The 8885-nt window shown below is 43.4% G+C and overlaps 1 long non-coding RNA gene across 1 annotated transcript; it reads right to left on the bottom strand.

The window, feature by feature from the left end:
* Positions 1-1339: 1339 nt before the first annotated feature.
* Positions 1340-5695, bottom strand: LOC127373365 (uncharacterized). The gene is made up of 2 exons (XR_007886902.1): positions 5626-5695; positions 1340-1683 (listed from the first exon to the last, which is right to left on the bottom strand). It is a non-coding gene; the product is annotated as an uncharacterized LOC127373365 (long non-coding RNA).
* Between the last annotated feature and the right edge of the window lie 3190 nt (positions 5696-8885).

The raw sequence follows: 8885 nt of genomic DNA, 5'->3' as shown, positions 1-8885 counted from the left end.
TTTATATCTCTATGTGCATGTAATTTGTGCTGTAGTTGATCCGAGTACAGTGTAAACACATTTTAATACACTGGGGGGAAAAAGAGAGAAGAGCATCAGGGCAGAGACGACTGACTTGTTACATTCACTTGTTTCTTTCTTCTCTCCCTCTCCTCTCCGTGTCTTTCCTCCTTCTCTCTCAGATACTTTTGGTATGTTGATGGATACAGCACAGTCAGCAATATTTCAAGGTATGATGGAGCTGCAAAAAAAACCTTTCATGGCAAAACAAACAGGCTTCGAGCTGCTTAGGCTTGTGTTGACAAATGGGGAGGGAGCCTTAAGTACAGTCAGAAATGGCAACGTGAATCCCCTGAAGAATAGAAAGAAAAAATCTGACTACTTGGTTAGACCATAACCATAACCATAGGGCTGGGTACACACACACACACACACACACACACACAGTCCTTTGATGAGCCTGAGGCCTAGAGGGAATAATGGTTAGCAACCTGAAAAATGCCCTCATCACAAAAGGCCTCCGACAGTAATAAATGAAATAGTTGAGCCAAACACATTAATCCATGCCGGTGCTTCTGTGCGTGTGTGTGTTTGTGTGTAATTCTGAGAACGTGCATTCCCAGTTTTGTGTATTTGTCTGCATATTGCTGCTGGTATCTGTGTTCTGTATCAGTATTTTGTGTGTCTGTACACTCATGCATTCATGCATACAAGCCTGTGTGTGTGTGTTTCTGACTTAGGGCACGTTTTGGGACACTTTTGAGACTAAAGACCAGTTAATGGGGACAGCTTTTCGAATTAGGGACAAAAACTATGTCCCTGTAACCCAATTGGTAAAAGGCTGATTTTTGGGTCAGTGGTTTAGGTTAGGGTAAAGGTTGGTTAGGAGTACTTGGTTAAGGTTAGTCTCTAGGAAATTAATGTAGGTCTACCTAATGGCCCCAAAAGTTACCGTAAGCATGTGTGTGTGGTAAAAAAGTGAGAGGTAACACACTGTTACTCTTGCTATCACTCTCAGTTAAGTTTTCAGCTAGCAGAAACTTCAATTATATTTTCTGATTATTATGAAGTTGTCTGACAAAATCTGCATAAAACAGATTAATGATAACACCTGTATTGTCACAAGGAAGATTAAGGCATTGATTGTCTGTTGTTGACTGTACATTTACAAGGACCTCATTTTAAACAGGAGGTTGGTTTATTCAGCAGTCCCACCAGCAGTTATATAACAATGATCTTTCCTTAACTTTATGTTACAACCTCAGATGTTGAATCCAGGGGAGAGGAGAGTAACAATTGAAGAATAAACCTAGGATAAAAGAAACACAGGAAACAGAACTATATGTACAAACAAAAGGGGATTTTTATTAACAATATAAATGAAAATACTTAAAAATGAAAAGCCCCAACTAAAAATGACTTTCTTAAAAAGGAGAAAGCAATGTTTAAAATAACTAACCATAAACACAAAGCTATTGATTAACCAAATTAAATGTCAGTGGTCACCCTCCCTAAAAACAGCAAAACACCAGGTTAGGAACAACACAACACACAGCTCTAAGCTGTAGTCTGGCCCACTGGACCCGTCTGCTCTCTGGTTTATAAAGCCAGCTGGTCTAATGGACAAATTGACCGCCGGTGTGCCCGACCAGTCGTTGTACCGCACAGAGGGGAGGGTGGTACCTGGAACAGACACATGCACACATGGGACAGGACACTCATCACTATACTTGTAACACCTTAAAATAATTGTTTGAAGTTTTGAGAAATACACTCATTCTCTTTTCTGGCAGAGAGTTAGATGAGAACATGGATACCACTCTCATATGCAACCATTAAATAGAAGGCAATATGGCAATGCGGCCGGTTAGCTTAGCTTAGCACAAAGACTGGATATAGGCGTAAACAGCGAGCCTGGCTCTGTCTACTGCACCAATTATACACAGCAGTTAATTTATCAGCCTGCAAAAACAGTTGTAGAACTTACTAAAATCTGATCTTAACTTTGGCTTGAAGACTACAAGTATTTAGGTTTACCGAGTTGCATTATGAGAATTGTAGGATCCAACATTTATGCAATTGGCCAATACAGTCTCTTGCATGTGAACTCAATGGATAACCCCTGACACACAAACCCTAATCAGGCTCACATGATTGTTTCCCAAACAGTTTTCAGGCGTCAATAACGGCAGCATAGATAAAAATTGAATACAGCATACTAAGGGCTGACATACTCTTTTTTGTCCCCCACCACTAGATATCTCGCAAAATTAATTTTGCATGTTTGGCCTCCCACTTCTTCTTCCATTTCTCATCTCAATCACTTTATAAACTGTATACATTTTCCCTCTTTCTTTGTTACTCAACTGTGTATTTTTAGTCACCATTTGGCCTCACCTTGTTCTTCCCTTCATTCTCTTTACCTTTGCTCTTTCTCTCTCTCTCCAAACTGTGTATATTTGGGTCTGTCTGTGGGGAGTCAGGGGTCATTATTAATCTTGCTAGCTCTCCTAGCTTCAGGCATAACAGCAGGGCAGCATCTGTGTGTGTGTGTGTGTGTGTGTGTGTGTGTGTGTGTGTGTGTGTGTGTGAGAGAGAGAGGGAGAGAGAGAGAGAGAGAAAGGAAGGAGTGGTTGCGAATGACTCAGTTACGCTGTTCGAGTAAAGGTGTGGGAGAACATGTTTTTGTGAGTGCACCGTCCGTATCCCGTTTAGGTGTGTGAGAGTGTGTGTGTGTGTGTGTGTGTGTGTGTGTGTGTGTGTGTGTGTGTGTGTGTGTGTGTGTGTGTGTGTGTGTGTGTGTGTGTGTGTGTGAAGGAGAGGGAAAGTGCATTTTGCCATGATGGATCATGAGAGACCCGCATTCTTAATGCACACTCGCACAAGACAGACACCCATGAGAAATGAAGGGGAGGGAGGGAGCAGAGAGGGAGAGAGGTGATGAGGAAACAGAGTGAGAGAGAGTAACAGAGAAAGGAGAGAGAGAGAGCAGGGAGAGTCCCTGTTCCTCCTGAACTCATTAACCGTTGTCCTCTCCGCCCTCCCTCCCGCACTCCCACAATGCCGAGCAGCGGCGTGCATCAATAATGCCGGTGACAGCACGAGGGGGACGGGTCAGACAAGCAACCCCCATCTCCCTGGCAACCACCACTACGGCCACCATTGCCACGACAACAATTGCCGAGCACACACAGGGGGTATCCCCCTTCCCCGCTGGCCCAGCTCCCCTCCTGCAGCCACCGCACAGCGAGGGCCGCCGTGCCTGCTGCTGCTGGATCAGAAGCAAGCTAAATCCGCAGCATGGCTCCGGCATAGGATGAGGCGAGAAAAAGCTGACTGATCTCGATTCTGAGGTGAACTGAATGGACAGGAGATTCAATCTGAGCTGAGTTTAGCAGCATTATTCAACAATTCAAGAGGAGGAGGAAGGGTAAGAGATGTTCTGGAGGTAGAAATCCCCAAAAGAGTCACCGGAGCAGGTCTGTGAGGCTCGTGAAGTATCGCTTCCTGACTGGAAGACAGAATGTCAGGAGAATAGTGGCCATTTATTGTTAAAAAGCAGGTATGCCTGTTCATACGGAACAACTCAGGTTCAAGATGCAGGAAGAAAATGATTTAAATGAGCCTGATGGTTGCCACTGATATTTGGTTTATCTGCCTCTCAAATTTTTCTTGATCATTAAACCAGCATTAGTTCATATTTTTTTTACATTAACGCTGCTTGAAGTGACTCTGTAATGTTATGGGGTTGCTCATAATGCTAAAATCGTGGAGAAGTAATAATCCCAACTCTGCAGCTCTTAGAGCTATCATTAATTTTTGTGTTGCTGCCACATCTTCACTGTCTGAGCTGCCCTCATCTTCCTCCATAAACTGTTCAGCAAAAAAAAAAAAACTCTGATAAACTCGACAAACTAAAGAGACAAATATTTTTCGAGTTGCGGCGACCATGGCAAAAAGCAGACTGAATATTGGACCAGGTGGCCAGAAACTTCATCTCAAAATGATGTCAGTGTGTGCACATTATTGAAGGATTGTATAGCAACATATGTGTCTGTCAGGTTGTTTTGTTTTTTCTGCCCCCTAGTGGAAAACAATTGATGCAGCTTTGTTTGTGGTTTCATTTGATCACTGAATGGAAGACAAATGAGCATAAATAGAGTAAAAGTCCTGCCCCGTAGTTGGCAGGCTTCATTTCCACTAGACTGCGGTCCATAGCATGGAGGTTTTCCACGATCTTTCTGGAAACACTGAAACTATGAATACTGGAGAGTATTCTGTCTATTTACTGACTGTACTTCCCTTTATCTGTAATTCAACAAGTTGTGTGCTTCTTAAGTGGCTGATTCTGGTCTGATTTCACCTAATTGAACATGTTCAACTTCCAGACAGTCTCGTCTATTTGGTCTGTTGAGGGGAAAAAAGTTAATAATTTACAATAACAAGCAATCATCTATCAAGTTCTGCCAATGAATAAAATCATGATAAAAATGGGAAAAGTCAGGACGGGAGCATTGCCACTGTTTCCTTAGTGAACCCCATTAAATACTATCACTGACAGCAGCTGTGCTTCTACATTTATCCACAAAGACACATTGTAAGAGACCTGTAATGGGCAAAATCTGTTTGCTAAAAATAAAATTTTGCAGCCCAACAACTAAACATTTTAAACTTTTGATGTGCATCTACTGTGAATCCTGCTTACTGACTTTTGTCCTTCATTAAATTGCGGCTCCTTCATGAGAGGACAGAGGAGCCATTAACCTATTTTGCTAGTAAAAACAAATGAAGCCTTGTACGAAAGCATTGCCTACTGACAGGATCTAAAAGGTAATGTAACGTGTTATGATAACGCATAAAAGACCACTAAACTGCAGTATCCCTTTACAGTAGGCTACGTGGCTCCATGTTGTTAGATCTTTTCTTTTTTTCTTTTAAGTTTATACGCTGAGACTGGTTTAGATTTGTTTTTACCAAGCTTGTTTGTTACTGTACAGCGGGTCATCGCTGCTGCATAAAATATCGCCTATAAGGCCTATGAATTGCACGTTGTTTTCTAAATGCCACTGCATATTTAGTGTTTCTTAGTAACCACTTCAATAAGTACTTTAATAAAACAATTTTACATTTGAGTGCAGACTAATATAAAGTTAGACCTTAACTACTTGTAACTTTTTCCATCAGTTGTAGCCTAACAAATATAATAGATAGATAGATAGATAGATAGATAGATAGAAGATAGGGGTTAGAGGCTATACTCTTGCACACCAAATTTGATTAAGCTCCCTTGCCTGTTAATCTTTAGTAATATAATTAATTCATTAAAGGTTAATGGTCCTGTCACTGCAAACCTGCACATATAACATGGACAAGTGTGTGTGTGTGTGTGTGTGTGTGTGTGTGTGTGTGTGTGTGTGTGTTGAGGTGTGTGTCCAGTGTAGAAGGAGAGAGAAGCGGCTGGCTGCTTTATGAAGAGAAAATGAAGAAACAGAGACAGAGCGAGCAAACGTCTCCGGGAAATTGGCGATGAAACGAAATAACGGGAAGAAGATGATGCTGAGTTAAATATCATCTCTAGTAATCGTGTTTCTCCGTATTTAGACGGATCTGTGCGAAATGTCAGACCTGAGTTCGCGCGCCTCGTATGAAGCGACGACGGCGGCGGCCCATGGAGCTCGCGAGAGGGATATTTCCTTTCCTCTCGGACGGAAAAACAAGGCGGGGAGGGCGGAGGGGGAGAGGGTGAGGGGTGGGGGAGGAGTTCATTGCAGCAGCTTGGCCAATCACACAGCGAGCCCAGCCACGGGCGGGTCTTGAGTGTGGGGTCTTAGCCAATGAGAGCTCGAGTTTGGGTCCGTGCCCCCACGTGGGCTCTGAGTTCCAAACAACAACGGTCGGGCTTTGGACCAATCACGGCCGCGCAAGGTGTTAATCTGGACGCGGATTGGCTCGCTGTTTTTCACAGAGTCCCCTCACTCATCACGTTTAGCCTGTTGTTATTAACTCTTTCTTACCACACAGGAAGGAGCTGCTCTGCCCATAAAACACAAACCCGCACTGTAATAGCCAAATGTGAATTAATGAATGATTCAGAGGCGGTTTGTTTTTAGAAACGCGATACATCAGTTAATCCGGACTGTTTCAAAGCCTCGTTTCAGACACATTTAAAGAAAAGCGAGGGTAATACACTGTACTATACTGGAGCACATGGGGCGAGCAGAGCAGCGCTGCAGCGTTTTAAGCGCGCGTGTTGCCCTGCTCATAATCAAATCAGCATGCACGAAAACCAATGAGATTAAAAGCACATGAGAAATGCATGCTTAGCAGTGAGGTATAACCCACATTCACACGTTGAGGCTCTAAAACTGTGGGTCAAACCTGCTCCTGGTATGCCATGTACAGCCTGCATTACATGGCAGAGAAACAGACTCAGGTACAGTGACTGGCAATGATTGAAACGGGGGGAAACACTCCCCTCCCACCCCTCTCGTTTTAATTGCACTGATGTTTTACAGTTGATAACGCTTCACGTGTTGTTGACGCCTTACAGTTCCCTCAAAAAGCAGAAGACATTAAAAGCAGCCATTTTAAATAGCACTAAAGTCCTTCCCTCCTACGCTATGCAGTCACACAGGCACCAACACTGACAAACCAAGCATCAATCTTCTTTCTCTTTTTTTTTAACCTCCAAAAAATATATAGGCAAGGTTCTCATAAAGGAGCCGAAGTAGAAGGCTGACACCGCCTCTCAGTGGTGGCTTCGGGCATTACAATTTGCGAGTGTGCCAGCCAGGTGTGGGTGAGGATGTAACTGTTTGAACATGCATAAAAAGTAGAAAACAGTTATTAAAACGTTCGTCGATGAAAGTTATTGATGTAATGGTCTTTCAGTGGTGGCACAAAATATAAAAGTGCATTTCGATTTTCACACTCTGACGCCACCTGGCAAAATTGTTTTGTTGTCTTTGAGGTCTGAGATTTCTTCCAATGCCATAGCTTTATTTGTGTGTGTGTGTGTGTGTGTGTGTGTGTGTGTGTGTGTGTGTGTGTGTGTGTGTGTGTGTGTGTGTGTGCATTTAAGAGCAACAGGGGTGGATGGGTGGACAGCAGTGACCTGAGCTGCTCTGGTTTATCCTGAGCGTCCCAAAAGAGTGTGTGAAGTGGAAAGAAGCAGAAAGAAGAGAGGGGACAAGGACAAAAGTGGAGAAAAGAAGAGAAAATGTTGGAAAAGATTAGTTAGAAAAGTTTAGTGTGAAGCAAAGAGGGAGGGAAGGTTTCACCTATAAAAAGAAAGTGTGTGTTTTGTTCATTGAAAGATGTCGTCCTTACAGTGGGTCCCTGAGGCTCTTAGGGTGACAGCATCCTTGGACTTGTTTTCATCTGTTCCCACCCTGTAAGAAAAGACGGGCTAAGAGAGGATGATCCTCTCAACACACAAAAGTTGCCAAAAGTTGTGTATCCTTATTACAGATAGTGTTGGAAAAATAAGATTGTGAAGGGAATTCTGTGTAAACAATTAAAAGCCATTAGTGTCATATGCAAACACATTCACATCAGATATGACAAAGCAGTCTGAAAGTATGGAGAATACAAAACAAAGTCTTGGTTTTCCCTTTTGATTTCTGACACGGTCATCATACTTCTTTTCTAGCATAGAGAGTCATGTTTAATTGGGTTAAACAGGTTGCCATATAATACTCCCAGTGTCCCAAGTACAAATTTGGGTCCCGACACGAGTTGATTTTCACTGGAACAAATTCATATTGTGTCAGGGAAGTGAGGAAGGAATACAGACAAAGAAGTGAACAAAGCAAGACAGCAGCAAAACCTCTTACAGCTTGTTTTGGCATGCTTTTGCAACAGTAACAACAAGGACAACCAGTGGACTCAAAGATTGATCCAGCTGATCTCTCTTTCATTCAGTTCACAACCTCTGGAATTGAACTGAAGTCGAGAGAGAGAGAGATAGAAGGAGGGGGGACTTAAAGCGAAAAAAGGGGGAAAAAGGATGACTGGAGGAGGAAATTGAGGAAGAATGTGGAAGGGAGAGTGTGTGTATTTGTGTATATCTGTGTGTAGTAGGGGGTGTCTGTAAGAGTAGGGGGACACTGTGGGGTATGAGGCAGCACCCCGCAGTCCCAAGTAATGGCAGAATAGAACTTAATAGGGTAGAAAAAGCCTGGAGGCTGTTAACTCAGAAACGGTCATTTCAAATTCCCCATTCTCTCTCTCATCCCTTCTTCCATGCACCTTCTATATCTTTAACTTGGTTTCCCATTCCTGTCTGCCTGTGTAATTTGCAGATTCTCCCTCCGTCTCCCTACACCCTTAACCCGTCTCCCACCTTTCACGTTTCCCCTTCTTTTCCTCGCTTTCACCTCATTCTGCTTGTTCTTCATCTGTTCCCCAGCTACCTCTTTTCCTTCACCCTTGCCTCCTTCCTTCCCTGCCTCATCTCTCCCTTCCCATCTCACCTCCCTCCCCTCCTCCTCCTCCTCCTCCTCCTCCCCCCTCTGTGTCTCCTTGGAGGAGGTGTAATGATAGCTATTTGAGTGTCATCAGAGGAACGCTGTAATGGCTTCTAAAGCACCATCCCATGGTTGCCACGGTGAACCTGGCACAGCCGCTGTCCCAGAATAAGGGGTAAAAAAAAAAACATCTGGTTGGCTATCGACAGGCGTCACCGTGCCAACGGCAGCAGGAGTGTCGGCACATCAGCAGACGATGACGCAGCCCCCGGGGGCCACAGAGAGCAAGCTAATGATGCGTGGGATAGGATACATATGAGGAGGAAGTACAGTAATAGTGATAATAGTGATAGTAATGAAAATAATAGCACTGATAACAATAACAGTATATGACTTTTTTGATTTGTGAGCACTGTG

The sequence above is a fragment of the Dicentrarchus labrax genome, unplaced genomic scaffold (assembly GCF_905237075.1).
Source record: "Dicentrarchus labrax unplaced genomic scaffold, dlabrax2021, whole genome shotgun sequence".
In the NCBI taxonomy this organism is placed as follows: Eukaryota; Metazoa; Chordata; class Actinopteri; family Moronidae; genus Dicentrarchus; species Dicentrarchus labrax.
This window is presented reverse-complemented; position numbering and strand designations above follow the sequence as displayed.